The sequence below is a fragment of the Ambystoma mexicanum genome, chromosome 11 (assembly GCF_040938575.1).
Source record: "Ambystoma mexicanum isolate Mex_15411 chromosome 11, UKY_AmexF1_1, whole genome shotgun sequence".
Taxonomy (NCBI): Eukaryota; Metazoa; Chordata; class Amphibia; order Caudata; family Ambystomatidae; genus Ambystoma; species Ambystoma mexicanum.
The window spans coordinates 940,807,485-940,835,476 of record NC_090934.1 but is presented as its reverse complement, the minus strand read 5'-3'; the positions used below and the strand labels follow the sequence as shown (position 1 = coordinate 940,835,476).

At 47.2% G+C, this 27,992-nt stretch overlaps 1 protein-coding gene across 5 annotated transcripts in view; it reads left to right on the top strand.

Annotated features, from left to right (window-relative positions):
* Positions 1-27,992, top strand: part of LOC138503953 (uncharacterized) — an 863,233-nt gene that overhangs the window by 145,287 nt on the left and 689,954 nt on the right. Inside the window, exon 2 of one of the 5 annotated variants that reach the window (XM_069624082.1) lies at positions 1,980-2,238. The exons of the other annotated variants lie outside the window; for them this stretch is intronic. The gene's annotated coding sequence lies outside the window, so the exon portion shown is untranslated. The remainder of the gene's footprint in view (positions 1-1,979; positions 2,239-27,992) is intronic. 5 annotated transcript variants of the gene reach the window in all.

Sequence of the window (27,992 nt, the reverse complement as noted above, 5' to 3'; positions counted from 1 at the left end):
GTTGGCGCTACGGGTCTACACTTGCATGCCTCTATTACACTGTGAATACTGTTGAGCCTCCCGACCGACACAAGCATTGATACACTGCCGAGTTTCAATCGTTCCTTTAAGTTCCTTTGCCAGACTCTCCTCGTGTTCCTCAGGTGTTGGGGCAGAACCTGTTTTGATGTCCTCTAGCACAGTAGACCTACTGCTGGCAGCCTAGTAACACATCCTTTCATTTAGTAAGTTGTGAATATAGTTTACCTAGGCCCCCCATGGATCTTCAAGATGTTGTATTACCCATTGCTTGTTTGCAAGTGGACTTTTTCTTGGGTGTTTTTACGCTACGCGTCTTTGCACCTATTTGCAGGGCATAGTGGCACGTCCATCGGGCGGCTTGCAGCTCAGGCTTGGTGCCTTATTCTTGGCGTTTGCCTGCAACAGGCCTCGCCCTCCCCTGTACACTGTTCATTTCTGCTGCTTTGGGGTCTCTCAGTACCCTGGCTTTTCTGCTTACTGATTGCGCAATGTTTCATTGTCGGTATTGAACTCGGGTTTAGATGCACTTTTCATGAATGCCTTTAGGCCATACTGGGTATCCTGGTTTCTAGTGCATACAGCACAGCAGACTGCATAATCGGATGCTTACTGAATTAACCTTTCCCCATTCCTGCAGCCTGATCACGACTTTGGCGGTAACGCCAGCGGTATTACTGCTGGCGGTATTAGCCCTACCGCCAAACTCCCCGGCGCTAATAGTGCCGGATCACGAGTTTGGCGGTAATGTAATTCCCCATTCTCCATTGAGCCCATTCGGGAATGCCCCATTACCCATCGGGCTCAATGGGGAAAATTCGCGTTCTTACCGCCGGCGGATTTCACGCCGGCTGTAATAGCGCAAATTTTCAGTGGATTTCCCACCAGCCAAGAGCTGGGGCGAAATCCGCCGAAGTCCTGATTTGGCAGACCCTTAAATCCGGCGGTAATAGCGCGACCGCCGGATTTAAGGGTTAGCGCCAAAGTCGTGTTGAGGCCCCTGGTGTTCAAGGGGATCGTTCACATCTTCTCGGATTATGTTCTCAGTTTCGCAGCTTATTGTATATTTTTCACTTGATCATATGCATTTAGTTTTCCTATGCATAATGTTGGTGACACCAGGCCATTGCTTTACCCTTCTTTTTCCGTACACTAACTACTTTGCAATTTTTCATATGTATGTGTCTAATTTGCAACAATTCCAGGAAGTGTTGAGTTGGACTTGTTGTGGTGGACACAGCTCTTGCTCATATGAGGGACAGGCCGCTCTCTGTGTCGCCTTCTTGCTTCTGTAGGGGAAGAGGTGCGGGCTCACACTGTGCAGACCCAGTGCCAAATCCCCTAGGTTTGGAAATACTTGTACTAACACCAGTGCTGTGAAGCATAGAAAAAAGACTGTGTGTGTATATGTTTGCCATGCCATGTTGGCACTGCCTTTGTATGCTGATTGTGAGCAGAGCGCTTGAGAGAGAACATTACTGAATTGCTTGGCCATGTTAGGAGTGGGTATACCACGCTTCATTTGTGTCAGTGCTTTTGAACTTTCCTATATTTACTAAAAATGTGTGACAGGGTGGTCGCAAATAACCCCTCTGGCCACCCCACGTGAACGGTACAGCCCATTGTAGGCAGCTTGTAAGGTACATTCAGCCCCACCCCCCCCCCCCCACCCACGGCAAGATCATTGGTGCCCCCCTGGCATAGGCAAAAGGCTCTGTGCATAAATGCCAGTCAATACCCGGAAGCCAGTCCTAACAATCTCACTTTTAAATGAAGACATTGCAAACCAAAAGAAGCATGTACACCTTACTAGGCTCCTCTCCAATGATATGCCAAATGTCTATTTTAATAAAGAGAATTGAAGTACAATTATTTTCTGTCCATTACCACTTGAACTCCTCTCTCCATACATTGCCCCTCCCACCACCAACCCTCACTTATATCACTGTTTTGTTTATCAGGTTGCAGAGTGAAATGACCTTTTAGAATGTGAGATATGGGGCAGTATGTGGCGATTTCTTCAGAGACGGCCGATAGGAACCACTTCCTGCTTGACGTGCCAATCATAGAAAAAAACCTGTGGTGGGGAGGAAGGAAGTCACACTGCTCCTGCGTCAACTGCTCTGTATAGTCCACCGCGTATGTAACCTCGGGCCCTCCAACCGAAGTTCAATGAGGGCGGGCACTGAGGGCCCCCGCCTGGCTTGAATGTATATCTGGGTAAGTCATTTTACCACTGTAGGGGACTCGAATTACTCAGAATGTAGACTAGGTATGTTTAATTCACTGCTTAGTGAGTGACAGATTACAGTTCAAAATGTAGCTTCACCTTTCTCTTTATTTGGGAGGAAAGTCAAGCAACAGGGATTCGGCTTTGACTGCTTTGCCTGCGTCACATAAGACTGGCGTTAGGATGTCCCAATTTAGACAGGCCTTCCATTGATAGGTGGACTTCACTCCTTCCCTCGCCCCCTTATGCTCCCTTATGAACACTTAATGCTTACACTGCCTAGGGACCGGAGGGTCCGGGGGGATTTGGCTAACCCGACCTGAAAGTCTACTACAAGGCTGCTCAGTTGAGGGTTCTGTTGGAGCACCTTAGGGATGACCTGGGCAACTGTTGCGGCTGACCCTAAAAAGATAAGAGACTTGTGGACTCCTCTACACAGGGTTCCCCAGAAATTGAGAGGGCACCCGATTTTAGGTGTCTGATGGTCCTTATGGAAAGAAAAGAAGGGACATCTATCCCTGTTGTCCTGGCCATCTCCGCTGTCCTCGGTGCCGACCCCCCTCCATAGATTTGGAAGGAAGGGTTCCGTCATTCCTGGGAATGGTCAGATAACGGTCTGGAGAGGGCCAGGCAGCTTTTCTCAGAGGGCTCATTACAAAGCCCTGTGTGCAGTCCTGGAGCAGAAATCTCTTCCTGTTTTTGAATAGCTGAGACTCAGAGGGTTGTTTTCAGATAAAAGGTGAGAGGGTAAGTTATCCAGGAATTTGACGCAATTCGAGGAGGTCTTGGCCTCAGCGGAGGGTCAGAGAGGGATTCTCGCGAGACTGTATAGGGTGATGATTACGGGCAAGGTCGGGCATAGACAGGACTTTAAGCAAAGGTAGGAGAACTGGGTGGGAATGAGAACCCCAGAGGAGACATGGAGCAAAATATCTACGATAACCTTTCATGGGAATTTGTTGATTTCCACTATGGAGCATAACTTCAAGGTCCTGCACAGATGGCATAGAGAACTGGTTAGGATCTCCAAGATGTTTCGTGGGCTCCTACCCTTTTTGTCCCAGTGAATGTGGTGAACAGGTCGCACTGTTCTATATGTGGTGAGAGTGTGCCAAAATACAGATTTACTGGTGTTGAGCTAGATGAAGGAAGTGACAGAGGTTCAGCTGGACCTAGACAACCTCCAGACTTTGTTCAGTGGTCCTCTGGTGGATAGGGATGAGGATAGGTTCCGTAGACTATGAGAGGTGATGCTGAGAGTGGGTAGGATCTCTGTGGCTCAGAAATGGACGTCCACAGAGGTTCTGGACAGGACTGCGTGGGAACAGAAACGTAGGGAAATGTACACGATGGAAAAACAAACTGCCATAGTAAATTACCATATGGGATAATTTTGGGATAAATGGGGCGGCCTGCTAATTGTTAAGTGGGTCCTGTTAAGACTTCTGGAGGGGAAAAGGAGAGGGACTGGGAGAGGAATGTGGGGGTGGGGGTGAGCACTGTGGTAACAGAGAGGGGTCTGGGTGGAGTTGTGAGTGGTGGCGCCTGGCAGAGATGTTCCAAGAGATGCTGGTGGAAGCCCCCTGATACTGGGGTGAGGAGAAGGGGGAGGTTTTGGCACATGGGGTGGAGAGTGCTCGAGTGTGTGGGTCTAGCCGTGTAAGTGGAACCACATCTGGGCATATTGGTCTTCTTGGTCATGTTGTTGGCATTGTTCTCTCTGTTTTCTCGAGTGTCGATTGAAGGGGTGAACATTTCCTGAGTAAAGTGGGTTGGGGGGCTATTGTTTGTAAATTGTTATTGTGGTGGTTGTTATGCAGATCATTTTTGTTGTAACTGACAGCTTGTTAATAAAAATCAATACAATGTAAGTTTAAAACAAAAAGAAAGGGGGATTGATAAAAATACAAACATTGTGAATAACAGCTGGGAAAGCTATCAAGTTTACAGGAGCCTGAGAAACCAGAGTGTGCAAATACCCTATGGAAGGAGGATTGAGGAAGAGGTATGAACACTTTGAATTAAGGCTGAGAAAGCAACAGAAGGTACAGAACTCTGATAGGACAAAGTGGACAGCCGCCCTATGTAAAACAACTTGGGTGAAAGAAAAGAGCTTGTAAGAGGATAACAGTACTTTGGGGAAAACCCAACACTTCAAAGAAGGAAGTGTTTTTTTGTTTGTTTATATGAAATCCTGGAGGAATGGAAATGTTCACAACACGAGACAGTTTTCTTTTATTAACAGTGAAACCCATACCTTGATACAAAGACTGGGATGAATATAGCGTTGTGGAAAAAGGAACTTTGAAACCCAAGAACAGGTTGGAAAGGTGCCCCCATGAGCCTTCTTAGAACCACGTTGAGTTCCCATGCCATGGCAGGAGCCTTCACCAGAGTGAAACATCGGAAAAGCCCCACGAGGAACTCCTTGTTGCATCTGTGGGATCACAGCGAGGATCTTCCCGGAAATCTGGTGGAATGGGAGATGGCCGCCAGGTGTACCTTAATAGATGCGTGAGCCAGTCCATCTCTTGCCAAGGACAGCAAGTATGGAAGGATCTGTGGAGCCGTGACCCTCAGAGGGGTAAATTTCTGTGACCAGCACCACGTAGCGAAATGCTTGCACTTATGGCCGTAGCACTTCAGAGTTGATGACGCCCTGGCTATTGCGAGGACTTCCTTGAAGTGTGCCGGGCCGGCACAGCCGGCAACTCATAAACCTCCAAACTCTAAGGCTGCAGGAGCCACGCCTTCAGGTTCAGCGATCCTGGGTCGTGATGAAGGATTGCACCTCCATCTCTGGGGAGCAGATCTGGAATTACCAGCAACTTGACTGAAGCGACGCTGACAGACTGAGTAGATCCGGATACCATATCTGCCTCGGCCACACCGAAGCGATGAGTATCGTCTTGTATTGACACTGTATGAGTGTGTTGATGATGACATGTAGCAGGTGAGGAAAAACTTCTGGCATTTGGAGTTTACCGCTTTGGTGAAACGATTGATATGGAGTCTGCCCCATTTGACGAACAGTCAGTCCACCTGATCGTGATGAAGTTCCCACTCATGGCAGGAGTGCAGTGCCCTGCTGAGGGAGTATGCAATGGTGTTATTGATACCTGCCAAGTGGAGAGCGATGAGGAACACCCCCTGTCCGATGGCCCAGTGCCAGAGGTCTTGAGCTTCCTTGGAGAGCACTGGAGGCCGAATGCCCCCTTGCTTCCTGATGCAGAACATGGTGGTGGTGTTGTCCGTGAAGATCCTCACCAGCTTGACCGTCAGAGATGGTAGGGAAGACTTGAGGGCCCAGAACACTGCCTGCAGCTCCAGGATGTTGATGTGCATATGCTTCTCCTGTGGAAGCCACAGACTTCTGGCGTGTAGACATCCGATGTGAGCCCCGCAACCTTCCAGAGAGACGTCCGCGGAGACCGTCTACTGGTATGGTGGGGTTTGAAATCCCATTCCCTGGGAACTCGTTGAGAGGGATACTGTCCACAAAACCTCTGGACAGTTGTATCCAACGTGCATCTAAGAATTCCTGCAGCGATCGCATCTACAACCTGCAGAGACGGACGAGGAAGATGCATGACGACATCATGCCCAGCAGCAACTTGATGGCAAGTTCTGTGGCTACCTTCACCGACAACAGTCATTGCACCTTCCCTTGAATGTCTTCTAGCCTCTCCTCCGATGGCGATGCCATGCAAGCCACTCTGTTGAGTCTGCTGCAGAGAAACAGTGCGCTCTGCAATGGCGTTAAGCAGGACTTCGGATAGTTCAGAGAATCACAGCTCCTTCAGTAGTTGGACCGTCTCCTTTGTGTGCTCGTCGGCCAGCTCTCGAGATCGGGTGCATATCAGCGAATCGTCCAGCTATGGGTACACATATAGCCCTGCAGACGCAGATGTGCTCCCACTGGGGCTAGGCATTTTGTGAACACCTTTGTGGCCAATTTCAAGCCGAATGGTAGGGCCTTGAACTGGAAGTGCTGCCCTTGTTCTACAAACCATGGGAACTTTCAATGTTTCTTGTGAATGGGGACATGGAAGTACGTGTCCTCCAGGTCCAACAACGTCAAGTAATCCCCTTCATCCAGTTGGCCGAGCACGTGTTGCAACATGTCCATCCTGAATTTTTGGGACTTCAGGTACTTGTTCAGGCGGCGGAGGTCCAGGATGGACCTCCAACCCCTTTCTTACTAGAAAGTATCTGGAATAGACTCCGGAGCCCGGGAGCCATTGGGGAACGAGCTCTATCACCCCTTTCCATAACATGGCTCGCACTTCTTCCAGGAGTTGAGGAATGTGCTGCTCCTGTCAGGGAACTGGTGGAATACGAGGGCACCTGCATTGGTACTCCAAGGTGTGCTCCTGGGCGGGAGCGTCTAGTGATCTTCTTCCACTCGCTGACAAACCTCATCAGCCGGCCTCCCACCGGGGTGCATGAATGGCAGCCTAACGTCTTGGCCAGTTCAGGCTTGCTTGGACGCCGGGGCCCTGCCTTGCAGTCGACAGCAATGATGGCCTCCGCTACCGTAGGCCTGGGACCACCCCCTGTAGGCTTCCTGCGTGGAGGATCGGGGTGGTTGCCTGTAAGAAGTGGAGAAACCTTTGGACAATCTGCTCGATTTTCCCTGGAGGAGCGAAAAAAGAACACGAGCGATACTGCTGAAGGGTGCCAAGGGAACGTGCCATCTGCGTATCTGTTTCTATCACTTGGAGGGACTCGTCGACTGCCTTCCCAAACATATTCTCGCTGTCGAAAGGCATGTCCAGCACCTTCGCATGAACGTCCTGATTAAAGTTAGTGGCATTCAACCATCCCTGTTGACAAAGGCAGACTCCATTTCACATCTGCTGGAAACCCGTATCAGCGATGTCCACTGTCACCGAAATGGCATGGTCCGATGCCACTTCCCCTTCCCGAAAGAGGGCGAGAGCTTCCATTTTCTTGTTCTTGTGCAAAAAATCCAGTATCGGGCACAACTTATACCACAGCTCCCTGTCGTACCAGGCCAAGATAGACAGGGCATTGGCCGCCTTGATTGTGGATGCTGCTGTGTAAATTACCTTCTTCCCCATCGTGTCCATCCTCGTTTCCTCACGGTCTGGGAGGACTGATGACCATGATGCTGGGTTAGCCGAGCATTTCGTTGCGGCAGCCGACACTACCAAGTCCGGCGATGATTGAGACCTCAGGCACTTGGGTGCAGAGTCCGGCATCCTGTACTTCTTCTCCAACCTGTCTCACTTGGCTGGATAAGACGTACATGGGTTCTTCATGAGGGCCAGGCCCTCCTCCCAAATGTCATCCAGAAAAGGTACTGCTATGATAGTCTTCCTCTTGGATTCTCGCTGCTGATACGAGAAACCCTCCTTCATTATTTCCTTGGGTGCCAGCTGGAACAGCTTGGAGGCCCTGGAGATCATGGAATGGAACAATCCCACCTTGTCCGGTGGAGAAACTCTATGAGAAGCATCCAGGTGTGGCGATTCATCGTCCACCAGGACGAAGTACTCATCTTTGTTGGTTCCACTGCAGTTTCCGTATCAGTATCCGTATCCGGGTCTACTGGAGGAGTCGGGTCCCGACGTGGTGGTGGAGGCTGATGCAGAGGTGTCGGATGACGCTTTCTCTTTTTACATGGAGGCTGGTCAGGAGCTTGCTGCACCGCGGGTAATGGCGCTGGTGGCAACCTCTGTTAAATCTCCGTCACCAGAGCGTGGACAGTCAAGAGAATGTTCACTGAAATGTCCCTTTCCTGAGGATGGAGGGATGGAGCGATATGCCCTTTCGGCGCTGTCCTCGCCCTTGTGGACCGCATGAACTGACTCTTGGTCGTCGTTGTCCGTGGATGAAATGTCTATGGGTTGAACGTCAACCTTCGATGTCTGTGTTTTGGCCCCACCTTTTTTTTCCACTTTGAGGGTATCGAACCGGGACCTGGACCGTTGTCTTTACCCCTCCAGGGGTACTTGCAGCCTTCGCTGATGCCTGTGCGCCTATGTCTCACTATGGGGGCAGAGACACTCCCTGCGCTTCAGGAGCCACCATCGTAGGATCGGTTCCTTCCGCCGCAGTGGTCCTCACTGTAACCAGCGAGGAAGTGGCCGATGAGGACTTTGGCTGAGCCTGTGGAGCCTGTTTGGGCTGCACTGCCTTCTGGTCATCGTGACCTATCAAACCTGGGACCTGTGACAGCGGTGAACCTGGTGGACTCAGACTTGCGACTCTTATCCTTATCCTGGACCCCCACGGATGGGGCGACCTCAAAAGACTTAGCAGAGCGCTCTTCGGACTGGCCGGTTGTGGGTGAGGCATGCCTCTGCTCGGAGAACAGGGCAAAGGCCTTGCTCGAATTGAGCCATGCCGCCAGCCTGCCGTGCCTGTCTTTCATTGTCTTCTTCGAGAAGCCCATGTATATCTCGCACTCCACTTCCATGTGGTCTGGGTGCAGGCAGTAAAGACACTGCAGATGCTTGTCTTCCACAAAGACATTCCGTAGCCCACATTTGGTTCAGGGCCTAAATAGAGTCCTAACCTTGTTCTTCTCCGACATGGTCGGTTGGCACGAAGTAGGCCCAAGGTGCCTTCTGGAAACTTCGATGAATCCTCACCCTTGAGGGGTGTGAAACTTCACGAACACTGGATCCTCATTGCCGGCCAATGAGGAAAAGAGCACACAGACTCTTGTACACAAAAATTTAACTTTTTTGTGAAATAATCTGAAAAACGTACTAAATAGCTCAGAGAGAAAACTCGAGGACATCCACCATGAAGCTTTGCGCTAAAAATCTGAAGATGGCTGCCAGAGGCGGGCTTAGGGAGAGGACTATAATTGGATGGGGCAGTATAACCCAGAGGACAGTGATTGGTTTAGAGGAGAAATACAGTTTTTAAGGGAAAGTGAAACTGTTTTTTTCTTTTACAGAGGATTCCCAGCCTGACGACAGGGAATATTTATGAGCATGTGAATCGATGCCAGACCCATGCTGGAGAAAATAGTTACATGTAAGTAACTTAAACCTTACACGCTCCCTCACCTGAGCATGTGCTCGCCTCCTGGATTGCTGTAACGTGCCGCCTGGTTCTCTATGCACACACCGCAGCGCTGGGATCCTCGGGCACCTGGTTTAGACCCACGTGGGCTAATGTATTGAAGAAAAATAGCCATGCAGCATTTTTACTTTACTAATCCACAATACTTAACTCCATCCTCGAGGAAGGAGTACAACATAAGGCCCAGTATAAGAAATTAGATGGAACGGAACAGAAGCAAGGTTCATCTTGCCAGAGCGCTGCTGCGTCCTAGGCCTAGGGCTAGCCCAGGAAACTCTGATATGTCCTCAAGCAGAGCTCTCGCAGCCGGTGCTTCAGAAGACGGAATGCAGAAACAGCCAAAGCCTTACGCACTGTTTAGCAGATGTCCAAATTGATATACACGTCTTGCAATTTGCAGATGTTTTTTTGCTAGTAGAGTATTGTGACTAATGAAGAGACCAACTTCCATCACCCGCTCAAAAGGGTTTTTTGCAGAATCACTATCAGACATGTTTCAAATTTGAAATTGTGGACATTCTTCGGTTTCCATAATGCTCTTTCTGGCCTGGGGTCACGCCCCATGTCCTGCCCCCTCTTCCCCTCGCCCCCACTCTCCCAAGGAGGAGAGGGTTCCCCCAGTAATTTTTTTTCCATTTCCAGCACTGAACATAACCTGCCAGGCTGCCCCCTCTCTGAATGGAACCACAAGTTACCCCAGGCATGTTTCCACTCCTGTTTGGCATCAAGTTGAGCTGAAGCCTTATGGGACAGCGAGCTCTGGGATCCACTCCAACATAGAGATATTCATTATTTTTTAATGCTTGTGGGCCTCATTCTTGGGGTGGCAGCAGGAAAAGCTCTGATAAGGCTTTGCAGGGAGCAGAGGACAGTTTGTTTAAGGCATCAGCTGTCCTGTGCACAGGTAGCGGGCCTGTGACACATGGGTACGTTCCACAGCACAAGTGGTGGGAATACAAGGGCGGACGCCGGACGCTTCTGGGATTTTCAAGACATTTTATTTTTAAATTGCTACACCCGTTAGCAGTAAAAGAATCGCAGGGCCGGGATTGAAACTAAAGTTGTGGTTCGAGATACAAGACCGCAAGAATCTCCTCATCATGAAGCTGTAGCATGGCACTCTACTATATATGGCATGTTTTTTTTGCAGATTCTTGGATATTAACAGGTGTACCTTTTATTCATAGCCAGCAATGTTATAAGAACATCTGTTGGAACATGCTTATTGGTGCGGTGCACTTTCTTTAATTAGGAAAGACACATTTAATGACATCTGCATATTTCCCCTTGGGATATATTCATTTCCTGTGATGTCATTTCCCATTGGGAATGCCAGAGCCCCCCACCCTCCCACTTTTGTTTTTATGACTCGAGCGTTGAGTACGTTATAGAATTTTGTGCTTTTGCGAAACCGCTCCCTCCTTTCCTCTCTCTCTCTGGCTGCACATTCTGGGCCCTCTTCCTGCTCCTTCCTGTGAGGCTAAGAACCTTGGTGTCATTTTCAACTCCACCCTCTCCTTCTCTCCTCACATCTCTGACGTCTCTAAGAAGTCAAACTATCAGCTGCACCTCCTCAGAGGTATTCTTCCTTTTCTCACTTTCCCCCCAGAAGCTCATTGTCTCCAGAGCTCTGGTCCTCTCAAGGGCTGGACTATTGCAACAGCCTCTTTCTAAATCTTACTGCCTCTACTCTTTGACCTTTAAAACTTATCCAGAACAGGACTATCATTGGCCTCAAGCCCAGGCATCGTATCTCTCCAGCTCTTAAATCTCTTCACTTGCTCCCCGTGGCTGCAAGGAGCAAGATCCGCTGCATTGCCCAGAATGCTTTCTGGGGCCTGGGGCCGCTCTACCTCCAATTTTCTGTTCCAAAACATCTTCCTTCTCGAGCTGTCCGCTCATCCACCTCCAACTCTCTGAGGGTCAGACGCTTCTCCAAGCAGAGAGTTGGGGGCAGATCTATCTCCTTGGGGGCAGCCCTCCCTCTGGAACAGCCTCCCTGCCTCTCTCAAACTTGAGCAGAACCACCTCTGGTTCCAGAAGCAACTCAAGACCTTCCTGTTTGCTTGCGCTTTCTCTCTTCCTCTCCCCCGCTGATGCCCCTGACTGCTCTGTGCGCTGGTCACATTCTGAACTTGGGCCCAGGCTCCTGCATGTCCAATTGCCCTTGCACTGCATCAGGGCTCCCCAGCACTTAAGGGTCTGTATCTGCAACCCTACATTACCTTCTGAGTGCACTTATGAGCCACCCGCTGGCTGCACTTGTCAGTTAACTGCACTTCGCCATTCCCCTCCCCCTGGCACTTCTCCCCTTCCCTCTTCCCCGCACTTGTCAGATCTCAGTAAGATCGTTATTTTGTCTTGCCTTTGTTTCCCCCTCCTTGTTTTGTCGCGTCTAGAAACACTTGTGTACAGGTGCGTTATAAATGCCAGATCATATCATATCACTGCGTGTCACTGGCTACTCGACATGGGCAGGGTTGGTTGCGGTTGTGTGTATGGATATTGTAAGCATTTTCTGGTGCTTTCTTTGTGTAGGGAAGTGAGTTCACTGTACGCAATAAAGCAGAAGTGAGAGACAATTAGACCACAGACTCTTCACCTCACCCCTTTCCTTGCTGGTTTCTATTTTAGTTGCTATGGCAAACATGGCGATTAGTTGGCCACATTTGTACATGTGGAAGCATTTGCGCTCCTTGCATGCCTGGGTGTTTTTTTCTTTTCTCTGTTTTAGGCCTCATTGCACCGTGCTTTCGGCAGGACTCCATTTTGAAGGCCTAATCCAACTCCTGGGGTTGCATAAACAAGTATGTTTGAGTGTTATTTCAAGTGGTAGTGTACATATTGGCAGTGGGGCAGGGGTTAGGGGAACATCTCGCTGTGTAGGAAAATACAAAAATTGCAACTTTTGTTTTCATGGGCACCATCTATTGACTATATACTTTGAATCCAAAAGGAGAATGGATGCAATTAGACATTTTTGTCGACTCGTATATAAGATATGACTTTGGCGGTGAGTAGTGAAAGTTCATGCTTTATGTTGGTGTCAAATTTGTTTTTGCACTAATTGAGAGGGCACAACATCTGTCGGAGCCATTTTGAAGCCCCTCTGCCCTCGATAGTCAGACTCCGATTACTCGGAAGTTTATCTTAAACTAACCTACTGCGTTCTGCTGCAGAGTTCATTTCAAATGTGTGCAAATCATGTGCATCGGATGAGCCCAGAACCCCAAGCCAGGCCTATCTGGTGCCTCATTTTTATTAGGTTATGTAAGAGAGAGTTGGCTCTCCTGCAGCTGAATGTTGAGGGGCCCTGGCGTCAGTCAATCAGTGGCTCCGTGATGCAGACATATCCAACATGGTGAAACACCTGTTAGGTTGTCCATGTCGGACACTTTGTAGAAGCTGGTCCAACTATGTAAGCTGGAGATAAAGTTGTCAAATGTTTCTTTAAGAGATTCTTTTGTTTCCCTGCTGCTTGGTACATTTATATATTTCTTTCACGTTTGTGCTGAATTCTTTTTTTGTCCTGTTTTTGCTGTTCTTTATGCTGCTTGATACATTCATGGTTTAGTTATTTTATGTTATTTGAGCTTGCCTTTTGATTATGTATGGCTACCACTGTTTGTGTGATTAAAGAATATAATTTGCAAGGCTCCCAATTCATAACAATACCTTTTATCGGCCCATTACATCTTCTTGACGGCAGTATTTTCATAGGTGCCATCTTGGAATGGTTGGATATCCCTGACGATATTAGCGTTTACGTGTGTGTGTTCTCCATGATAATCGGGGTCATTCCGAGATTGGAGGTAGCAATGGTGCTATTAGCACCATGGCTGCCTCCAATACCGGGTCCGGGTCCTGTCTGACTGAATCGGGACTTACCGGGTCATTCCGACCCTGGAGGACCCGGTAAGTCCCCATTCAGTAAACCATTCCCCATTCCCATTGAGCCCCTCTAGGGCTCAATGGGAATGAGGAAGGCGCTAATTACGGGCCCGCAAATAGCGGGCCCATAATTAGTGCCTTGGTCCCTTAGTGGGACCCGCTAAGGACGTGTGGTCTGACCACACGTCCTTTTCGGTTCCAGCTAAGGGACCTCGGAATTGGGCGGTAAGGGTTTACCGGCACCGGCATCCTTACCGGTGCCCGGTAACCCTCACCGCCCAACTTGGAATGACCCCCAATGTTTCTATTCAGTGTACGGCTTCCTTGTGCGTCATGTCTTTGTAATGTAAACATATGTTATAGTGAATGAATCTCTGCATTATGTGATTGGTTAACATGTTTTTTTTAACAGTTTAGTGTTTCTGCAAGATAGTGCAATGACTTCCTTTAAGTTCTGTGAAGGTTCTAAGAGTGATGTCTGGAATTTGCGATATAGGTGCTCGTTTGTGAGATTAAAACAAGAAGGGGGCTGTATTGAAAACCAAGAGCTTGGCAGTCAGGCAGAATTTTTACAAAGTAGAAGCATTAGGAATGGTCTTCGATGGCCGATCTACAATATAGGGCAGATGAGCACTGTGAAGCAGCAGGAAAGTCACATGTAGCACTCCACAAACTCCCAAATACATAAACACACACCTTCGGTACACAGTTCACAGTAGACCTGCAAATGTAATCAGGTAAGCATACGCTACACCCTTGCTGAACCCAGTATTCCTCTGCTGCCCTCCTTTAACAGAACAATACAGCTGCAGCCAAGGTTGAGAATTATGCATGACTGGGTTATACAGATTATCTACTAGCAGAGCCCACTCTCGGCACAAGAGCAATCAAGCCTACCATACCACTATTACCACCCCCATATAATGCCTAGCAGGCCTCCTGAACTCCTCCTAGTTTTCTTTCTATAGAATCTAGCCATTCGGGACCTTGGGAATAAGTAGAAGAGCTTTTGCTCTCCTGTCACTGTGCATTGTATGGTCACTACCAGGCGATACAGCGAGGCCTCAAAGCCCCTGAGCCAAATGTAGAGTCCTCACTGGGACATTTCACACAAAAGAGTACCAGATTGTCACTACATGCTGGTTTTACAACAGACTGTTGCTCTCCAAGAGTATTTTCCGTAAGGGCATATTTCCTCTGATATAGCTAGCCTGTCACGCACTATATTACAACCTTACTTCCATATCAATTTCTTTCCCAGTGAATATCACCTTGTGCCATAGGAGTCTAATTGAATGAGCCATGAATTACTACATCACTAAGATTGTGGTAGACTGCAAACGAAAGCGGTGCAAACATGACATTACACAGCCAGCATATCTCGAACTCGCACAACTTTCATCAGTGACTCTGCCCTCATGGCAAGATCATGCAGTTATGCCTCTTCCAGGTTTTTACTTCTTTGTCCCTATTCACTCCCTCCATTAGTGGCTCATACTTAATGGGCGAGGGGGCGCCGACCCACCCGCGCGTACCCTTGCCCATTCTGGAGGAGCCGTGGAATAAACTGTCAAATGGAAACGCGGTTTCCCTTTGACAATTTATGTTCCCCCGCGTGTATGTGCAAGGGGCCATGTAGGGCTGGGGATGTTTTGCTTCCCCAGCCTTGCACGGCCCATTGTGGATGCAGACTGGGGAACTGCACGTTTGAAAATGCAAGGGGTTGCACGTGTGCCTCCACACGCATCGGGGTGCTAACAATGTGGCACTCCAGCTTCTGCGTGCATGTGACGAAACCAGAAAGGGATCTGTGCTACCTAGCTCCTGTTCTTGTGCACGGAAGCTGGAGAACCCTTGTCAAGGGAGTTGATGTCTTGTCAGGAGCAGCATCCGAACCGGGGCTGAAGGTAGTTGGAGAATTTTTTGATTGTATGATGTGTATGTATGCATATGTGAATGAGTGAGTGTATGATGTATGGGTGTGCATGTTTATGATCAAATGTATGGGTGCGCATGTGAATGAGTGAATAAATGCTGTTTGTATGCTGCCTGAATGTGTGTTTGAATGAGCGAGTATATGGTGTATTGGTGCATGTGTGAATGTGCAAGTAAATGCTGTGTGACTGTTGTTTCAATAAGCGTGTGAATGTGAGTTTGAATGAGCAAGTGAATATTATTATTATTATTAATGTGTGCGCTTGTGTTGGGTTTCTGCCAGCCTGGGATGCTAATTTGGGCAGAGGATATATTTTTTTATGGCTGTCTACGATAAACCAAGCAAATGTGTTATTATGTGGCTAGACTGGCATTTTGGTGCAGCCAGACTAGGCATTTCGTACTGTGGCATGCCATTGTTTGCTGGACATCTATGATAAAGCAAGGATGATCATTGTCATGCCAAGGCTTGACTGCCATTTGGTAAGTCAGAATACCTATTTCTTACTGTGGCATGGCATTTTCACTGGGCTCCTATGATAAAGTAAGCATGATAGGTGTTATTACATGTCTAGACTGGCCTACATTGGTACAGCCAGTTTGGACATGTTTTCTTACTTTAGCATGGTATTTCTAATGGCATAGCCAACTTGAATAAGTTCTTAGGTGCACATAATGGCATATATTGGCAGCACATTCTTGGACATGTTTTCTTATAGTTTCATTACTGTCATTATGTGCAAAGTAAACATGAATATGATCTTAAATGGGAATACTGGCATATATAGGTGCAGCCAGCATCAAAATAGTTGGCCTCAGCCAGCATTAAAATTATTTTTATACTGGCATATATTGTGGGAAATGCATCATGGAAATATGTTGGGAAATACTCTTGTGCAATGTTGATGACTTGCATATATTGGATGTTTTCATGAGTTACCCTACAAAACCGATTTTAAACTTGGTTGGTTCGGGCTCCCTTGCCATGCTTAGCCACTCTCGAATATGTATGGCAAATATCTGCTCCCCTTCAATTAAAACATTTACCACCCGCCACTGCTTCACTCCCACTTGGATTCCCCAGCATTCACCTTTTTGTACACAGCTAATCCTTGGCACTGTCCCTTCTGACAGTTGGCCTGGCAGTCTCAGATTATATCCCTAATGGTTTTTCGAGTGTGCCTAAAAACTCTACCTGACAATGTTGGCCTCCACAGTTCAGGGGCTTCCCTAGCACATTTCGGGGCCATCACACAACCACGCTTCACGAATAACTGGTAGTTCCTTACAAGGTACTCTAAAATGCCATCTCTTATCAATTGCTCATTACCACAGGAATTATTATTTTCCCTCTTTCGTGATCCACTTTCTGTTTGATTCACTTTCTACTATTAAACACACACCCCTACCTATACAATCACATTTTCTTTCCTCAACCCCATCGTATTTTCCCAGTTTGTTAGTTCTTGGGTCTCTTTCCTATTCCTGCTTCTCCCTTTTCCTCACTTTGACCATTTCCCCTTCCTCCATAGACTACAATCTAGTACTCCGAATCGGGGTCCCACTACTCCAAATTCTCAGTCAAAGTAGTGACACTGCAAGACCACCAGGGTAGCGTTTAGCACAGCATAAGAGCTTTGTAACATAACATAACAAAAAATGGCAAGCAAACATCCTTTGCTGTTGGCAATGCATGCTCTGCATTGGTTATAGTGAGCGTTAAAAAGGGGAACAATTTGCAGAGAGTATGAACACATGGGTTTTTTGCGGAACTTAGTGTAAACACATAAGTTTCACTCTTTTACCCCACCCCCCAACTTGCAGTCAACAAAGTATGTATGGTTGGACAAACTTCAAAACAAGAAGGAAACGAGGATGCTCAGCTGGTTGAAAGGTGAATTAGTCTTTTTCCAGCTTGAACTACAGGAAATTGACGATGCAGCGTGTGCTTTTTCTCACTGTGTTGAAATGTCTGAAGTCCATCACACCAAGTGTGAGAAGTTCTGTCTACACAGCAAGTCTTATTTTCGCCAGAGAAAAACATAGGAGCATATCTCAACCTAAGGACATTTATACATGGAAATGTTGCTTGCGCTGGTTTTTTTTATGTCAATGAAAAATATCAATGAAATTAGTGGTGTGGTGTTAGCCGACAATATCTGGAGCAGTAAGGACGTGTAAGAGCTGAGAATGGCCAGGGCTGCCCTTTGAGAAATTATCTATTTTGAAACTCCAGTTGCACACTTCTCTCTGCACCAAAGGTCTTTCTAAATGGATTTCTCGCTCTCCCTCTCCCCTCCCCTTCAGACTCCAAACTCTCAGGAAGACAACGATGGTCCCCCTCAACCCACTACCTTCCCCTGCAGGGCCAACCCTAGGATTTGCGGGGCCCTGGGCGGCATAAGATGTGCGGGCCCCCTTATTTGCATAAATGGTGACCCGTGATATTGCAGAAAATGATTTCACAGAATTTGTCTTTAGTATACAAACTATCGTGGGCAGTTACATTAAAAAACACGTTACCATTAGTAAGGCAGCAGACAAATACAATGTGACGTCCATTATATGATTTGTCACTGTTAACATTTACCTATGTGGCAATATCAGGAGTGATGCTTTATTTTGTAGTAGCAGACAAAATGAGAAGGGAGCCTCATCAAAGTACCCCCTTAGCTATCTTCCTGTAAATCCTATGGCCTTTTTCCCATTGCTGCTGCAAAAGGTGCTGTAAAACGTGGTGTTTTGACTATGGGATAGATACAGCTCCCTTGCATCACTAGGTGGGGCAAAAATCAAAAGCGGGCACCTATGGATATACTCACAGTAAGTGTATATATCCTAAAGTCAACTACACAAGTTTTATTCAATTGACCTTTCCCCTTAGAAGAAAGTGCACCAGACAAAAGAGCATTGGCTTTTAAAAAACATTAATCAACACCAGAAAATGTCCTGACAGGGGAGATTTTCCAATAACTACGCTGGCAAAGTGTAAAAGGTGCCCGCCTTTTAATCCCAACAATCTACAGTGAAAAATTCCCAGGAAAACAAAAATCCACTAAGAGACATGTGTTTTAATGACACTTTTATGTGATCTTGTGGATACGTGTCTGCACTTCGATAACCTGGGTGAAATCCTTGTAGCCGAACATTTGAGCAAGTTTGCCAGACTCAAAAATACCCAAGCAGGGTAGCGGCCACCTTCTGAAATAGTGTGCCCACCCACATGTATCCTCTACTTATGCCCTAAATAACAACACATTGCCACAATGAGTGAAAACACATCTCCTGGATTTCAACCTCTGTGCATATAAATGACTTGCTTGTCTACCCATCGTTTGCCCTTACCCCATGTTTGGCTCTGAACGGTGCTGTTTTTATAAATATGACTTAAAAGCACACAACCCGTAGTAAGGTATTCACACAAATAAATAAATCCTTGTAGAAACATCTTAGGCAAAGATTGCTCAATGTTGGCATTTTGCTCCTCCTCTTAAATGCCAGAATGTAATCCAGCAGAAGGCAAAACGTGGCCTTTGCGTTTTGAAAATGTATTTTCAAGAATTAGACTATTGTGGGAAATAGTTACTTACCTGTTTGTGTTTCAATGTTTGACAAATACAGGCTTTATATATGGTGAGATGAAAATATTACATACTACGGTTTGTTAAATATGAACATCTGAAAATAATGTAGTTAGTTGAAAACTGCTCTGTGAGATATATTTTAAATGGCCTTGAGCGGGGTGTAAATTTCAGCAGCTAACTGGTGCTTTGTGTGTGCTTTTAGAATAAAAATGACCCTTTGCATTTCTTAACACGGAAACGCCTTGCCCAAAACAATGGTCTCATAAATGAGCCATGGCGTGTAAATCACTGCTGCTTTAAAAGCTAGGCTAGGCTAGAGGAAATAAAGGGATTAGCAGAAATTATGGGGCCTGCAGCATCTGATCGGCCGCTGGGAGGGGTTCTTTTTCTTAAGAGCATCACAATGGCTTGGGAGGTGAGACCGTGGCCTCGCTCGGAAAAAGCAGGAATCGTCCAAGGAAGCAGCACAGTCCTTATTTAAATGAATGTGACCTGTTATAGTCGAGGCAGGCACTGGTGCCTGCAGGCCCCACCCCCCTGAGAGCCGGGCCCTTGGTCACCGCACACACTGCACATGCCTCGGGACGGTTCTGTTCCCTGGTTCTCTGCCGTCATTATCCTGGGACCCCAGAACCACTGCCACAATGCTTGCCCTCTCCCCCCCCACCTATCTCCAGTCTGGTTCCCACCTCTGATTCCCCACTTGCCGCTCCTCCTGCAACCACCTCACCCGGGTTACGTGCCCCCCCTTTCATGATCTTACGCGCGAAACGTAGATCTCGCGATCTGCTATCTGCGTGTTGCCTTAGTACTGTAGAATGACCAAATTGTTTCAGTATAATGTTAGAGCTGTGTAATGTAACCAGGTGGGGTTTAAAATGGATTGCTTAGGTTTGGTACCAGCCGGTGGGTTTCAGTCTTAGGCTTGTTAATTGGAATTGCTAGTTGCCTTTCAAAACTTGCGACATTTATTAATATGAATGTTTATTTTTCAGGGTTGCATCTATAGGTGTATGGTGTATTGTACCGTGTGCTGAATGTGTCTGTTTCCTTTGTGCAAAATGTCTTAGGCAGCTTTCATTCCAGCCACAGATGGATTGGAATGTTGAGACAATTGTGCAGTACAAGGAGCCATCTCTACACAAGCTAAGATGCCCTGTAATGTGATTGGCATATCCCATTCTGATAGGATGAGGGATACAATGGGATGTATGATCCGCTTCCATTGTGGTTATCTCATGATTTCTTCAATTCTGATGTCAGTGGAATCCCCATTTACTCTGCTGGTGGGCTGATCCATACATCCAGCACGCTTCCCAAAAAATAATAAATGTATTCCTTCTTCCTTAGCTGCCATCGTTTCCTTGCCCCCACATAGCCTCTATTTCAGTAGATGTACTACGCTAAGCAGTGCCTTAAATGGCACGGGAAAATGAGCTGTGGCTCAAGGGGCGTGGCCTAATGGGGTTTCGCCTGCTGTCTCATTAGGCCACGCCCCTGTGACGAGCCCCAGAGATCAGCACCTCCCCACACCTCCTGGTGATTTCTGCATTTACCTAAAGAGATGCCTTCTGGGTGCACAGCTGCCACATGTCTTCAGCCTTAATGGTGGCGCATTCCTTTAGTTAAGAATGATAGATGGGAGGTTCTGAATTCATCAAAACAACTGCCATTGTTCTAGGCAGGGGTGGACTGACCTATGGGGAACTCTGGAGATTTCCCAGTAGGTATCTGCACCCTGGGCCTCTTTTGTGTGGTAATCTACTTTATTTTGCAATTTTCTAACAGGAAAAGCGTTGGACTTGCTGAAAATGTGTAATATGGGGCCCCTTTGAACATTATTTCCAGGGCCTCTTTTGGTTCCCAGTCCACCCCTGGCTGTAGGCAACCTTTCACACCAACGATTTGTAAGCCCGTCTGCATCATTACAAAAAGGCACCGGACACATGCCAATCAATTTTAATCTGCCACCAATGGGAGACCCTCAACAGTGAACTGTTAGACCACACCTTCTCTTCTGGAAACGCATACCACTCCAGAAATGTTTTGGAAATTGTTTTTCCTCATCGGCGATGTGCACAGGGGCCTGTACTGCAGCCATTGGTAGCATGGGGCCTGTACTGCAACAATTGGTAGCATGGTGCTAACGGCTAATTCTCAATCTTCTAACATATTTTTTGAAAAATGCATCATGGCTTTCATTAGGGAGGGTTTTCCACAGGTCTCTCTGGAGGAATATGAAGACACCCATCCTAAGTGAGTCCAAGGGGTGGCCGAGAAACACAGACCAAACTCTCTCTATATGGTAAAGGAGCAGAGCTGTCTTGGCCTTTCTCAAAGGAGTGGGGGAGTCTGGTAGCTAAGTACAGTTAGTTCCATGCAGATTACACAACAGAAGACACTGCACAGACAAAATGCAAAATATACACACTTTATTATAAGTATAGCATGCAAAATAAACACGGTTCTAAGAAGTACTCAAAGTAAAAACAAGAGGTACACAGTACACAAAATACTCCTCAGTGGTATAAATACTTGTATAATTCGCCTAGATAGCAAACCTTCCGACCACTACCCGCGGCCTACCACAGCGAAGACTCTGTGAAACCAGCCCTACTGTGACAAGTCCACACAGACCAAGAAGAATTCTAACCCACGACTACGCACTCAACCCGAGAAGATAGAGTAAGGAGGCTCAAGCCTCGGTATCCAATAATCACCGCTGATGGTTAAAATCTATCAGCAAGAAGAAGACAGACAGCCTAGATAGAAAACCGAAAGAAAGTGGAATCCTAAGAAATAAATGAAATGGTTCCACAATATTGGGTATGATCCGGACCCAGTCCACCCCTAAATACATGTGGAATAAAAAGTTGACAGTGAAACACAAACCTAGCCACCAGCTAGCATTCAAACCGAGTGCAATGTAGTGATTTAAACATGAACATGTCCAGTGATTTATCAGAGTATTTTAAAATGACAGAGATTGCTTTAATATTTCCACGACCCCAAGGGGTACAGTCAGAAAAATTGAGGGTTAGAGGTGAGTAAGCCAAAGTCACTTTTGAGGAGGATTCAAGTTTTATGAAAGTTTCTCCCATAGAAATCAACGGGACAAACTCGATAGGTCTGCTGCGATTATTGGTTAAAACGAGATAAGTATAGCTCACAGCCCAAAGTTGCAGCAGAGGATACAGAGGATACAAGTGGCACACTCGAGCCTGAAAGCCCCTCAGCCCAAGTCCCCACCTCATCTGAAGAGATCCAGCTGAAGGTTCGAGAACCAACTGGCCAGGAAGAGCTTGCTAGAGCAGTAGAACAGGTCCACAAGTACACAACACGGACACGTTAGGAGGGCAGAGAAGCACCTCTTTTCCCCCCGAAAGCCAGGTGATGCTGTGGTGGATGGAGGGGGTGAAGGTTCCCAACCACTCAGTCGGCATCTAGGAACCCGGTGCAGAGAATTCACGACATTGGTTCTATTGAGGCTGGCCTCGGAATAACAGCGGCAGAGGTGGCTTTCCGTTGGGATCAGGTCTGGCTAGCGATTGCTTAAGGCTTACAGTCAGTGGGACTTGAACCCTTGTTGTAGTCAGCAATCAGACAAGGCAATACTGATGATGAAGAAGATCCTGGATGGCAACACATGAGGTCAGGTCACTATAGTCGCAAAGACACCTGGAGGAGCACTTGAGCTACAGCAAGGGTGCAGCCAGGCAGCCTGCACATGTGTCCACAGTGGAGAGCAGCTGGACGAAACCAAAGAAGTCCAGCAAGGGATTCCACCAGCCCAGAAATGTAAAAGACAAAGGTCCCAAGGCCCAGCCTTTTTGCCAGCCACACCAGGATCCCCAGCCAAACCCATGTCATCTTGGGTTGAGTTAAAACATGGATCTGAGCAATGTTACACGTCTCCCACTGGTTAACAGACACATTCACCTAGAGGATGGTTCAGCCAGCACACCAATCACATTCCAGACAGCACACAAAGGTTTCGAGAACAGCCCATCAGGCTATCCATGAAGAAAATTCCAAACACACCGGCACTCCTACACGGCAAATAGATCGGGAAGCCTGAGGGACTTTAAACCAGTCTACACCCGTTTAAAGCACAACAAGCGGTGCACGTTTGGGCCCAGGTTGATCTTATGGCAACACACCGGCCATTTTAAGCCTTTCTCATGATCCACGCAACCAAAGAAAGTCCACAAAACAAAAGGGCAGGGGAGGCATACCTGCCTACATTTGAAAATCAAAAACCCTGATATGCATGCGCCGCCCACAGCCACACAAGACTCTGCCCCTTTGCACACGCTCCTCACACATGTTAAAATGTGCAGTTTGCAATTTACAGTGGAATGCAATACGTTTTATTAAATTGGCTATTCATAACCACCCAAATTGCATAGGACGAATGGCATACGCCTTCCACAAAATCAACACACACACAAAACCAGGAGAGGATATTTTGTTCAAATGTTTTTGAAAAAGTTAAAGTACCGAAATTGGACATTTCACCTTAGTTGTTTTTTTTTCTTCATCAGCGTAGTGGTCAGGTGTCCAGCCTGCAAACCTGGCGGCTGTGGTTCAATCCCTGAGGTCGGCATGAATTCAAAGAGGACCTTCAATGTTTCTCACTTTAGCTGAAAAAAGTGGGTGGACTCAGTCCACCCGCGTGTACCCTCAACTTGAGCCCTGGCAAACTGGCCGAAAAGAATGAAAGCTGAAAAAATAAGAAACGCGGAATACTGCTTTCAATCTGGTGTCATTCATGACACCAGCTTGAAAACAGTATTGCACGTTTATTTTGCTCCAGTCAGCATTCTTTTTGGTCCCGCCCACAAAAACCCGGAGACTCCAGGGTCTTCCTCAGAGACCCGGAGAAGAGGCTAAAAACTCAGAGTCTGCGGGGAAAAACCGGAGGTATGAGGGAAGGGGAGGGCAGGAAGTAGGAAAAGGTCTGAAGACCCAAATGGCTACAGTGGAGTTGCATTTGGCTAGTGCTCTGGTAAGCATGTCTCCATGGTGTATCCAAACCATAGTAGTTTCCACCAGCCTAATCCCCAACACATAGCTCTATGGCCAAAGTGGGGTACTTACAAATCACCCCTATTTGTTAGCAATATAGGCTAGTAAGGCAAAACCTCAGGGGAAAGTGTTGGAGTGGAAGAGTACTTTCGTATAAAAAGTCCATCTGACCACAAAGAGACTGTAGAAAACCCTATACAGTTGCCATTCTGTGGCACCTGACCACAAAAAGTCTTTAGAAAACCCTATACAGTTGCCATTCTGTGTCACCTGACCACAAAAAGACTGCAGAAAACCCTATACAGCTGCCATTTTGTGGCAGAACAATTCTAGTCCCATGTTGCAGTATTACAAAGGGGAAGTGCCTCCAGGCAAAAACAGACATAGCTGTATAATCTTATTGACTTCATCCAGAAGGTGGAAAGGTTACCGATTCCCTCAGTGTTATCCAGGGAGAAATGCGAACTTTGCTTTGGGAAGAAGCAGTGGCTTTGGAAGTCAAGTAACTCTGCAATAAGAGCGGCGTGGAGCCACTGGAGCCAGTGCTTTAAATTGGCTGGTCCTAATCTGCCCTCAGTACCTGCACTTCTTGTTTTTGAGCATTTGAGTACCTGCACTTCTCAACACCTGAAAGAGTACCGGTACTCGCCTATGGGGCGAGGTGAAAATGAAAGCTTTTCCTTTCACTGTATGGAAACTTAAAGGACTAAGCTTCTGCGGCCTTTCCTGGGGAAAGCAGCGCCCTCTCCCACCTCCTCTCCCCCATGTGCAGTGCCCATAATGTCATCTCCAGAGCCTGCCCTGCAGTACAAAAGGGGAGACCAGCATGCAGTTACGGCGCGCTCAGCACACCAAGCACTGAACTCTGTTTCGCTAAGTGGGCTTCACCTTTTACTTCACCTTGATGGAGCAGGGATTGATATGGAAAGCCTGGTCAATTACTTTTTTAAGTTGTTTCTTTGTTATTAGCAGTGTCTATTCTAATATGTACATGTTTAAGTAAAGGGAGTTGTGATGGAACGTTTGCGACTGAAACCCTTCTAACCGTTTACAGCTATGACATCTGCTAGTTTGATACGCAAAAATGAAAGTCTCGTTTAATATGGACAATCAAACTTTCTTAACAAAATGCATAACAAACTGCACGTTTGTGTGAAAGGATCCCAGATTTAATCTCACTGGCCAATGGGCCATTCCTAGCAAGTAACGCGGTGCGCCTAAAAGCAACCTGTGCCCAATAAGGTGCTGCGCTGAAACAGCTGGCGCCAAAATCGCAGCGCCGGAATGTCCAGCTTCGTAGCTTGACGAGTAACCTGCACTTATATTTTTCCATTTAAAGCACTGACTGGAGCAGAGCCAATGACTACATCTGTATACAGCTCACTTGGGCGAATGAATGGCCGGCCCATACTAGCATTCTAGTGATGAATTATCACTGTTTAATGTCACCATGCCTTTCTGTTAATTGCAACTCCACCCCTAAATATCTCCTCCCTCCCCTTTGACACCGCGCACATCCCCATCATTAGCACTCTGAATTCAAAGCCCCGCCCAGCTGGCGGTTTTGGGCCATGCCTCAGGCGGCGCTGACTGGCCGACATTTCCGGAAACAAATCTGCTCTGTTCTGTCTGCGTCACAAGCCTAATATCCTGTGTCTGTTCACGCAGGCGGTTTCCACCGGCTGCTATGCTTTCCGTACAGTTTAGAAGTGAAAAGTAAACAGCACCAATCGAATTCACTGAAAAGTGCATGTAAGCAAGACCGGACCTGACATTGAGTCTGCGCAGAAACAACTACACACTGTCTTGTGGGGGCGCCCGCAGAGGCACCCAAGGGCAAAACACTAAACCAGTAGGGCCGGAATAAGAATAGGGCAATGGAGATTACATTTCTTAAAATGGGGGTGGGGGGGGGGGGTACTTCGAGTGTGCAGATGGAGCAGCCCGACCTGTAGTTTCTTTATAGGGGGTCCGTGCATTTTATTCTGGAAACGTCTCATTGCCAAGCCAAGGCTCTCAATCCAGCCTGGTTGTTGAACGTCAATCCAGACGGGACGCACACTGGCTCCCCATCAGTGTACGCATAGACTTCAAGATACTCGCCATTGCCCACCACTGCATCCACAAAACGGGTCCAGCATACCTCAACCCCCCTACTCCTGCCCTCCACTTACGATCCTCATCGGCCCTGACTCTACAAACGCCCAGATTCAACTAAAAACGGACCGGCGGCACAAGTTTTGTGGTCACTGCCCCTACCCTTTGGAACTCGCTCCCCGCAACTATCAGAAATGAGCCCTCCCTTCCAAGACCTGGCTCTTCAACAAGTGTGACTAAGTTGTTACCGACTCCACACCGGCTGCCAACGCTCGTGCCATTGACACTTGGACTTTCTCGTATGCTGCTTTTCTACTCTAACTGTACTAAGGCCGTAATACCTTTGGGTCTCGGGCGCAGCAAACAAATATATCAAATAAAATAAAAATAAGGTGCCAGAACCCAGAGGCTGCTCTTGGTCTGCTATTAGGGGTCCGTGGAAGACCAAACATGCTGATTAATAATACTAAAATTCACAATGGGAATTATCTAAATTATAAAAAAAACATTGCACCACTCATATGTTTGATTTCCTACCCCTTGGGGCTTTAGACCAGGTTACCCCTTACTATACTTGCATAGAATTGATCTTGGGGTTGCCAGCTGGGAAGCCAGGAGTGTGTGCTATTTCTGGTGTAAAAACATACCAAGCCCAATCATACCAGGAGGTCTTATAGTGCAGAAAGGACCCCTGGCCAGCAGACAGATGCACACTGTTACAAAGGGCCTCATCACGAGTCTGGCGGTAACCCTTAAATGCGGCGGAAGCGCTATTCCCGCCGCATTTAAGGGTCCACCAGATCATGGGGGCAAGCCCCCAGCGCAAATCATGCGCTGGGGCAAATACGCCGCAAATTTGCGGATTTTCGGCACTATTACCACCGGCGGGAAATCCGCCGGCGGTAATAGCACAAAACTTTCCCATTCGCCCCAACCGTTCCGCCAAACCTGTGATCCGGCGCTAATAGCGCTGGGGGGGTTGGCAGTAGCGCTAATAGCCCCAGCGGTAATAGCGCCGGGGCTACCGCCCAACTCGTGATGAGGCCCAAAAAGTCTTCAATTTCTTTCTGACTGCTGCTAAGGATGGGTCTTACACTGATTTTTTTTACACCACTCAGGACAAACACGCTCACCCATAGCACTCCAGGGGTTAATAAGAGGAGTTTATTTGTGTACAGGAACGGAGGACACCGAGAGTTCCAGAATGACGAAACCAAGAGCAAGAAGGTAAAGAACTCTCTTTAGGGTTGGCGAAAGCAGTAAATGGTTCAAAGGTTGTGGACAGCTCAGCCTAACCTATGGCTTTGCTGGTTCCTTGGTAGGGAAGGAAGACTGCTACGATGAAAATCGTATATATGTAGCCGGTAAAATGGCTCAGCGGGTTAAACGCTGGTTGATGTGATCTGCGTTTGATCTGCAGGTCGCACGTTTGATCCCAGCAAGGCCAACTCAGTCTTTCATCCTTCTAAGGTCGATAAATGAGAACCAGTTTTGATTGGGTAATAATAGTAATGTATGTAAATATGTCCTATGTAATGCGCTTCAGATTAAAGCACTATATAAAAATCTAATTATTATATAAAAAACAAATTATTATAGTATGCAGGGGGATGAAATTGGGATTTGACGAGCAGGAACTAATACCACCTGCTGGATAGGATGCGTCACCCATAAGGCAGGAGCTACCGCTAGGGATCCAGGCGCTAGGTACATAGTGAACAGCAAATCCAATCTGTGCACAAGATGTAAACCAACTTTTTGTCCATTAAATGCAATCCATTAAGCTTTAAATGCCACTTAGGTGTGTCTTATTTTCCAATATGCACTCAGGGAAACCTATCTGTTTATTAACACTGTTGGGTTTGTATGATACCACTTGCCCATCATCATCAAAAGTAGCTCCTGGTTGTTGTTGGTTTCAAGCCAGCTAGGATCACCCAGGCTACAAGCAGGAGCTAAATAGCTTCCAACTCCTGGCAATTTCGAGTCCTGAGTATGGGTATCCTAAATTAGATGTGGTGGCCAACCGGCAATCGGTGAAAATGCCAAATAGATTTGAATACTTGGTCATAAAATGTAAATCAGTCCATGGCCGGATTGCCACATTCTGAATCGGTTGCAGTCGCCTGATGGCACTCTCAGCCAAT